Source organism: Poecilia reticulata, linkage group LG8 (genome assembly GCF_000633615.1).
Source record: "Poecilia reticulata strain Guanapo linkage group LG8, Guppy_female_1.0+MT, whole genome shotgun sequence".
Taxonomy (NCBI): domain Eukaryota; kingdom Metazoa; phylum Chordata; class Actinopteri; order Cyprinodontiformes; family Poeciliidae; genus Poecilia; species Poecilia reticulata.
Window position 1 is genome coordinate 15,216,351 of NC_024338.1, and position 8,670 is coordinate 15,225,020.

Below are 8,670 nucleotides of genomic sequence, written 5' to 3' on the forward strand. Positions count from 1 at the left end.
TACAGAATTTATGAGAATGTATAAGAGGTAATTGTGTTACACAGTCATGTACAGCAGGTGGCAGTATGCACCTTGGAGTTGCTTGCGGTCCGCCATGATAGAAAAGAAGAAGACTTTAACTTCTCTGCCATGGGCTGTCCAAGGACCGCATAGAACACAACTGTAGATCTGCATTTTGGGGTAAGTTACAAGACAATTAGCAAACAAGCTTGGWGACAAGTGAAAACAACTGTTAGTGTAATTATTAGAAAAGAGAAGAAACTCAGGATGACATGTAAATCTCTCAGACTGGGATGGAAAMATCACGCTATGAGCTGCTTTTGTGCAAAGGGGACTGGATGACTGAGAAGATGATGGCTGGGRCGATGTTAAGGTTTTTGCCCAACAACCCCTGAGTAAGAAGATTGAAAACTGATCATAGACGAGTCTTCCAGTGTGGCAATAACCTGAAACACACAGTCAGGGCAACCAGTGCACAACCAGTTAAGCATTTCAAGGTCCTAGAGGGGCCGCGCTGAACCCAATAGAARATCTTTGGAAGRAGCTGARGCCCTGTRTTTATCTATATGGAGGAGTGGGCCAAAAACCCAGTCAAGAACGACGGGCAACGTTCGACCTCTTGTCAGTGACAAMGATTTCTGTATCAAATACTAACTTCAATCTTTTTCTGGTATCAAATAGTTATTTCACAAARTAAAATCCAMAAAAAGATTTTAAGGATCATAAAATATAATGTRATTTTTGTAGATTCTGTCTCTCGCAGTTGAGGTGGACTCATGATAATTAGAGACCACTCCRTTCTTTGTGAGGAAACTCGTAAAATTGTTTCCCTACAATTTGACAAGTGTATTTTTCCAGTTGATAAGCTTAAGGTTTACTGTGGAGATAAGCCTGCTCAAAAAGAAAATATTTATCTTATTGTAAAAAGTTGACATGGAGCAAATTTTCTTAATGTTTTTGGGACTGATTTGTTGACATGTTAACACGTCACAATACATAATCCTTATAACACATGGATATCATCACCAACAATTTATTATTATTTTTTATATCTTTTAATGTATGCTTATAGTTTCATTAAATAGGATGAAATTGTTGATCAGATATTAAGAAAATCACAATGTGCAATACAAATTGTTCACTGTAGAACCATTTTCATGAATTTATTTGACTTTTATAGTTTATGCAACAGCTGTGTCTGCTGTCCTTTTGATGCATCTTTGCTTCAGTGTCTCCTGTCGTCAGCCTATTTATTTATGTTATGAATTAGACCACCCAGCCAACCTGGCTGAGATCCACCATCGGCACCAGATGCCATTATGCTGGTATCTGCCAGTGCTTTCAAGTGCATTCAAACCAGTATCTGCCTCATCTCTCATGATCGGTTAAGTCCCCAGTGGTATGGTGGAGTTACTCTGACAATCTGCCTACGGTTTTATCTCCTTTGTCCCCTCTTTTGACTCCACCCTGTAGAGTGCAAAGAAATCAATAAAAATTGATTTTACAAGGCAGGAAAAGGAGGTTAGAATTCAGGGGAAGGACCAGTGGAAGACAGAGACAGAGAGGCACTAGCCGAGAGGTGAAAGACCCCGAGCATAATGTGTATGTGCTGGCACGGATAAAGGTCAACAACATGAACCTGTCTGTAACAACAGATTATTAGCTGTCTTGCGCTCATAGTGGCGAGATCTTATAAAAAAAAATAAAATAAAAGGAGAATAATGGCAGGTGTAAATAAAAAAAAAGGTGTAAAACGGCGAGTGCCAGAGCTACTTGAAGAAAAAAACAGGTTTTCTGCACGTTTAGCTCATAAAAGCTTCTTCTTGTTTAATTTCTGCTTCAAGTTAGGAATAATTTATAAGAACTCGTGAATTTTTCTGCCAAATAACATACATCTAGAGGAGCCTGCTTTACGTTCACACCGCTTGTTTGAGTTGTTGTTTTTTCCCCCACTGTCAACCTTCAGAGAGATATGTTCAAAGGAGGGTAAGAAAGCGTCAGCCTCTCGCTGCAGAAAGGAAGAGCTGTTTGATTTCTGTCGAAGGATTCGTCTGGGGTCCAGTGGGTCAGCGTGGCTGACAGCTTAGAGATTGATAGTTGAGATCTTTCCCAGGCGGAACAGTGTTGGACAGCATGACCAGTGATCCAAGACACCAGCGGAACAGGGCGGAGGTGATGCGGCTGCAGATGCATTATATCCCACAGTGAAGGGTGAGTGTGTGTGTTATAATGTATGTGTGTGTGTGGTCTGTTCACTGAAGTCCACTTCTTCCCACCATCACCAGGATTGCTGAACTGTGCTCAGTACTTGAAGGCTTGGACGTAAAGCACTGGGAAGCCATCAGAGTCTCAAGATTGGTGAATTTTCATGGTAAATAAGCAGCTGCTTATCCGCTTTTTCATTCCTCGTTTTTTTTTATTTTTATTATTTTTTATTGAATATATATATATTTTTTATCATTCCTTGCTGTCATTTCCTTTCCCTGCTTATCTAGTGTTTTCAGACAAAGCAAATACCCCAAGATAGCTCTGAGATAAACCGCCACTCTTTCAGATTTTGATCAGAACCGTCCAAACAATGCGGTGATTTTTAATATAGATGCGTGCACCCATGGGCACCCAATCACAAAGCTGCTGGGGTGTTACTTTTTCCCGTTTTTCTTTGCCGTTAAAGGAATTATTTGTTCAGCATCACAACAGCCTCTTTAGAAGCGGAGATGGGCCAGACGGTTTTGGCCCGACTCACTTCGAGATGCATTCCAGCCAAACCTTGAAGCCTGGAATGTACTTCATACAATCTATTCAATAAAACATAAAGATTCACTCTTCAAATACACACTGGGCCAGTCATTTAGATGCACATACAAATTATTTAGATTTATTTTTAAGATCAACGGTATGGATTAGTATGTCAGAAAGTTGTAAATCCCTCGAGTTTGCAGCAAACGTACAGACTGTGCAGTAAATATCCAATTTTTTCTGTTGCTATGGTTGTCTGAGCAGACAGGTGTAATGACCCTTTATACAGTTCAGGTGATTTCCGCTGGCGGCACTTTTTATGTCATCACAATTACCCCGATAGCCTGTTTTTTATGTTTGGCTGTGTGGTAGAAGAGAAGAAAAGCAAGAACCCATCAGTGAATGAGTGTGCCTCTGTTGCAGTTGTGGATACATGGATTTTCATTATGTCTTTATAAAAGCAGTAAAAAGAAAAAAAAAAAAAAGATTAGGCATGTGGCATATTTCTTGAAAGAGAGAATACAGATTTGTGTAATAATGGGAACTCTACTTTCCAAAGAGGGTAAAGAGTTTGAGATGGATGAAATCTTAGATTTGTGAAAGGCTTTGGAGCATGGTAATCATTGTTATTAACTGTACTTAGAGATTTTAAACAACAAAAAAAAATGTCTTCCAGAGAGTACTCCTGCTTCAGTGCTTCTCTGTTTAGCTTTTTCTATTGTTAGGGTTTGTGTGGGTGTGTTTTTGTTGTGGTTTTGTTTTATTTCATTTTGTTTGTGCGTGTATATTTGTCATCCACCTGCACTTTTGAACTCCGGTCATTAAGTCATTCTTACCAGTTGACATATTGACAATAATCAGAAAGCAAATTGAATTTGAAGATGTGCTAATGGTTTGGAATGTGATCACACTGTTGGATATTTTTGTGCTTGAATCGGTCATTGTAAATGACCGTGGGAGGGTTTAATTGGAACTCCATTCGAAACATGGCACGAGTTTGTGTGAAACAACCTTTAAAATGCACACAATTTACTAACCCGTTTACTAATTTAAAGTGAAAAATTGGAAAATAATAAATCTATAGTCTTGGAAGCCAGTAGGTTATAAAAAGAACCAATTAACAGAAGCATAAGGGACGGAGAAACGTGATTATGTATGTGTTGCCCTTGAGGTATATTGCACTTGTCCATCAGGTGTGTGCATGCATGTTTTATGAATTCAGCAGAGAGCTCTTGGGAAGAAGCTGTTTTTCATTCTGTTCGCTCCGGCTCCGATGGTTCTGAGCCAGCCCGACAGAAGGACGGCGAGCAGGTAGAAGGCTTCTCAAAGATGTTAAAGACACATTTTAGCAGAACCTCCTGCAAAAACCTCATTCTGGTGCTAGCTGAGAGTTGTCTGTTCTGCTATCAGTTGAACAAATTCACCCTCTCTGCTGGACTGTAACTCGATTACGAGCATCAAAACAGACGCTGCGTCCATGTTGTTGTTGAAGTAGCAAAATTCAAGAAGAATGGGAATAAGTACAACACACCTGTGTGGGGGAAACGAGCTCAGTCAAATCAACAAGTGCCTCGGGAAGCTGGAGACCAAAGAGTCCAAGGCACGAAACGTACGACAATAATTCTAATGTTTATTTTCACTTTTGTTCTTAAAACTACTAGATGTATTAGTAGAGCCGGAAAAGAGATTCAACGTGACTTTAATATTGCACTTTTCCACAAGAACAAACAGCTTGAAGGAACCCTTATTTAAAAAGCAACAGGGCTCATGAATCCTCTTTATCATGATACATGGTTTCATGAGCACAGCAGCTAATACGAATATAAAGCCAGATGCCTCCCATAAGCTGCTTCACCATTATTTATTTATGAATGAATATTCTCCAGCAGCACTAATATGTCCCCGGGCCTTGGGAAATGGGCTAATATATGTGTTAAGCACAGTCTTGGATTCTTTATTGCCTGTCAAATCTATAAAAGTAGTGCTTTGTCTTGGGGTTTTATTTCTCTTTCCTTTCAGCCCCAAACAACATGGAGAAACTGCACAAGTGGATGTTTAGTAAAAAGATGTTTTTAAAAATGCATTGTTTATTAGTAGCCCAAGTTTGAGGATACTTCTTCTTACCAGCAGAAATGTAAATGACTTCATCTGCCTTTTGGATCAGAACAAATCACACGTTTAATGAAAACGGAGCAGCTTTATGACAAAGATTTCTTTTTTTTTTCCATTTCTTAATGACTCTGGTGTGGATGCTCCCTCTTCACTCAGGTACTTTGATCAGCAACAAAAGATTGTGCATTGAAGTGTGCTGACTGAGACATGCGTTTCAAGTGGAAATGTTCTTCAGCAGAGACGGGGAAGCTGGTCGGGGCGGATGAAAGATAAATCGAGCTAAATACAGGACAATGCAGGAATAAAGACAGCTACAGTTTGTTTGAGGCTATGAAGGTTTACTTTTCAGCAGAACAACAATATAGGAAAAAAAAAAATCTTCAGTTACTGTGGAGGGTTTTAAGACGCAGCATATAAACCATGTCAGAATCGCCCAGTTAAAGTCCAGACCCAAATGCAATGGCTAAACTGTGGCAGGACTTGGAAAAAACTTCAAAATTGCTATGTGGAGGTTCTCCTTCCAAGCAAGGAGATCTTGAAAAGCTGGTAAAAGAAAGAAAAGAAAAAGCCACAGCTAAAAATGTACAGCTGGGATTGGAGCAATAGATGGCTCTCCATCATATCCACTCAGTTTGTTGCTGAATTTCAGAAAATGTGGAAACGTTCAAGCGGTATTAATGCTCTCCAAAGCACCAGAAGTGCTCATTTATTCAGTTCTAAGATTTCTGTGTATCCTTGATGCAAGAAAAATAAAATAAGCAGAATCGTTAGCGCACACTTACGCAATGGACAAAGTCATAGAGATTTCAAAAGTATTTACTTTTCACCATTTTTCTGGAGAGAAGATGCAACCACAGACTGCATTTGTGCAATTTCCCTATAAGTCAAATTTTACTGTCACCTAATGGCTTTCTGTCACATTCACAATATTTTTTTTTGTTAAACAGCCAACCTCCCCTCTCTTCTAATTAACTGCAAGTATAGACCCTATCACATTCCCCAGAGTGCCCTTTCCACCAATGAGAATAACAATGAACCTCACAGAATGAATTATAGATCACCCTATGCTCTAAAGAATAATTGCACCACTTTAGTACCCAGAAAATCTTGGTGGCCACTCACTGCACTTTTGAGCTATCTTGAGGGTCCAAAAAAGATATTTAATGAGTGTTCACCAAGTGAATCAACTTTGCTTTAAAGGAGAGCAGCGCCCTTACACAAAGCATCGCTTCTTCGACGTTGATCATGCTTCAAGTTCCAAGACGGGTTTGCTTTTTTGTTTGTTTTTGTTTTGATGTTACCTGCATATTTCTTATATTTGAAAATGTGTTTATACTGGACTTTTTCCTATTTTGTGGTGTTACAAAAATTAGTAGTCGTAACTTTAAAAGGAAAGGCGAGATGGTTTTCACATTTTTTTGGAGATATTATATTAAAGAATGCTGAATGCACAACCATTTAAAGCTTCTTAGGTTTATAAAATAAAATCAAAGCCAAGTGCTCTACATTGAACTTTGTTGAACATGAGCCTTAGAATTGATACATTTGAACCTTTCATTTCCTCCTAAGCTCACACAGACGGAAGTTTTTTGAAAGTATTTTGTTTTGTACCTCATCGGCATCATCTGTTTGTCAGCAAGCAAACGTCCTTTAGGAGAGACGTCTTTGCAAAAACCCCAAAAACTTTTCCAGACAGACACCCTTGGCCTCTTTTCAGTCCTTAGTGTAACCCAAGTTAGTCTCAAGGTCAGTGGGCCGAGATTCTGTTGTCAGGAAGATCAGGAGGTGGGAGCGTTGCACTGTCCGCTTGCAAGGAGCCTGAAATCCAGAGAGTGAAAGATACACATTCCCTAATCGACCTGAGAGAGAGAAATCCTTCACATTGCATGATGTGAAAGTGGAGACAGAGGTCAGAAGGATCAGTGATGGGCAGGTCACTTTGAAAATGTGTCTGCTTACGAATAAACTCCAGTTAATCCATTTATAACGTACTAACTGTATTACAAGTAAAATCACTTTGTCAAGAAAATGTACTTATATTTAGTTATTTCTAGCTAATTTTGAACACATTCAGGTATTTTCAGAGCAGATGTGATTTTTAAAGTCTTGCCAGGTTAGAAGCAAATGAAGTTCCAGATAACCTGGTGTCACAACAGTTCTCTGAAATGAGCCAAGTCCCATATTTCCTCTCAAAGAGCTGTTTAAAAGAGTGGCATATCCATGTATCCATCCATCCATTCATACATGCAAGCATAGGAAGATGCAAAATAGATGTAGACCCAAACATTTTCTTGAAAATATTACATCCTTGACCACTTTTCTTTCACTTTCTTTTTTCTAGGAAGTTAAAATATTTACATAATTTCTTTTTCTTTTATTTATGTATGCATTCATCAATTTGTTTCATCCACAAAAGGAAGAATAAAACTGAGTATTTAAATTCCATGTTAACATATTTACAATGGTGTCAAAACATGAAATCTAACAGGAGTTCCAATAGGATAAACGGCAGCATTCACCTTTTAAAAAAAACATATTCTCAACACATATATAAGCAATGTTTTATCCCCTTCAGTTTTCATTTTTCTAATTTATGGCATTTTACAAAAAAATGTAAAATAAACAGAACAGCTTCCCACCCTGACGTGATTCTTGCCCTGGATGTGAGGAGCTTTTATCAGTTCTACACATCCAAATTGTCCTCAAGAACTCATTTTGCCGTTGCTGTAAGGGACAACATGAAACCCTCAACAACTGGTGAACACTCAGTGCAGCTGGCTCCTCATAAAGGAAGAAATGTCAGCCTTGACTTTAAGGCAAACTCCTTAAGTCTACCTCTATAATTATGATGTGAGGAAAGTCATTAATGAATAAAATATCAAACTCTGCCTCCAGTGTGTAAACTTGAAAACCCCATGGCGACTTATGATGAGGATCTTAAAACTTCCACTTTCATGCATTTTTAATCGSTGGTAAAATAAAGTGAGAGGGAAAGAAAACAGACCAGAGTGAACTTCATGAAAAAGAAAGTATTTGCATGTAACGCAGAAGCAATTTACAGCAATTTGGTGTGGCTGAAATCCAGCGGCTTCCTTGGGTGCCTCTTTTATTTTCATACAAGGCTCAGTGAGTGTAATGAATCATAGTTAAGACCATACTGCAGTGTAAGCTTGCTGTTTAATAAACAGCCAGAAACTCATTGCTTTTATTCCTTAGGAACGTCATTGCGCGTAGATTACTTTGCGCCATGTTCAGAGTTTTCCCAGTGAATCCTCTCTGATTTTTTTCCCCCTCCCATCCTAGCCTCAAAACTTAAAAAAAAAACAAAAAAAAAAAAAACAACAACCAACAACAGACCCAAGGAGTTATGCTTTGGAATGCGAATGCACTGACCTTGGCTGGTGTTATCCTCTCGAGTGCTGAGGTTCTCGGTGGCTGAAGGCAGGAATTTAATCACTGCATTCTTTTTGTCTCTGAAACAGGTTCAAGCTGACATTCTGGTGAAGGACGAGATATGTTTGGGGAGAGTTATCAGGGCCTACGCAGACGCAGAACAAATTTAGTCTCCCTTGACTGTTTCATTCATCACCAGATGATGGATATTTATATCTAGTGCTGACATGGAAACATTCTTCTTAATTCTTCTTCCAGAGTCTGCCAGCAGTGTCAGAGCGGTGAGTCAGAATGGGCTTACTTTATTGATTAGTGAGCAACATCCGTATCACTTTACTTCTGTATGTCTTCTGGTTTTTTTTGTTGTTTTTTTTCCTTTCTTGACACATTTAATTACATAAAACTGTTCCTCTCCCAAACTTGTTA

The 8,670-nt window shown here is 38.8% G+C and overlaps 1 long non-coding RNA gene across 1 annotated transcript; it reads left to right on the plus strand.

The window, feature by feature from the left end:
• The first annotated feature begins 2,032 nt into the window (after positions 1-2,032).
• LOC103468692 (uncharacterized) lies at positions 2,033-8,458 on the plus strand. The gene is made up of 3 exons (XR_534244.2): positions 2,033-2,211; positions 2,286-2,371; positions 8,334-8,458. It is a non-coding gene; the product is annotated as an uncharacterized LOC103468692 (long non-coding RNA).
• The last annotated feature ends 212 nt before the right edge of the window (positions 8,459-8,670 follow it).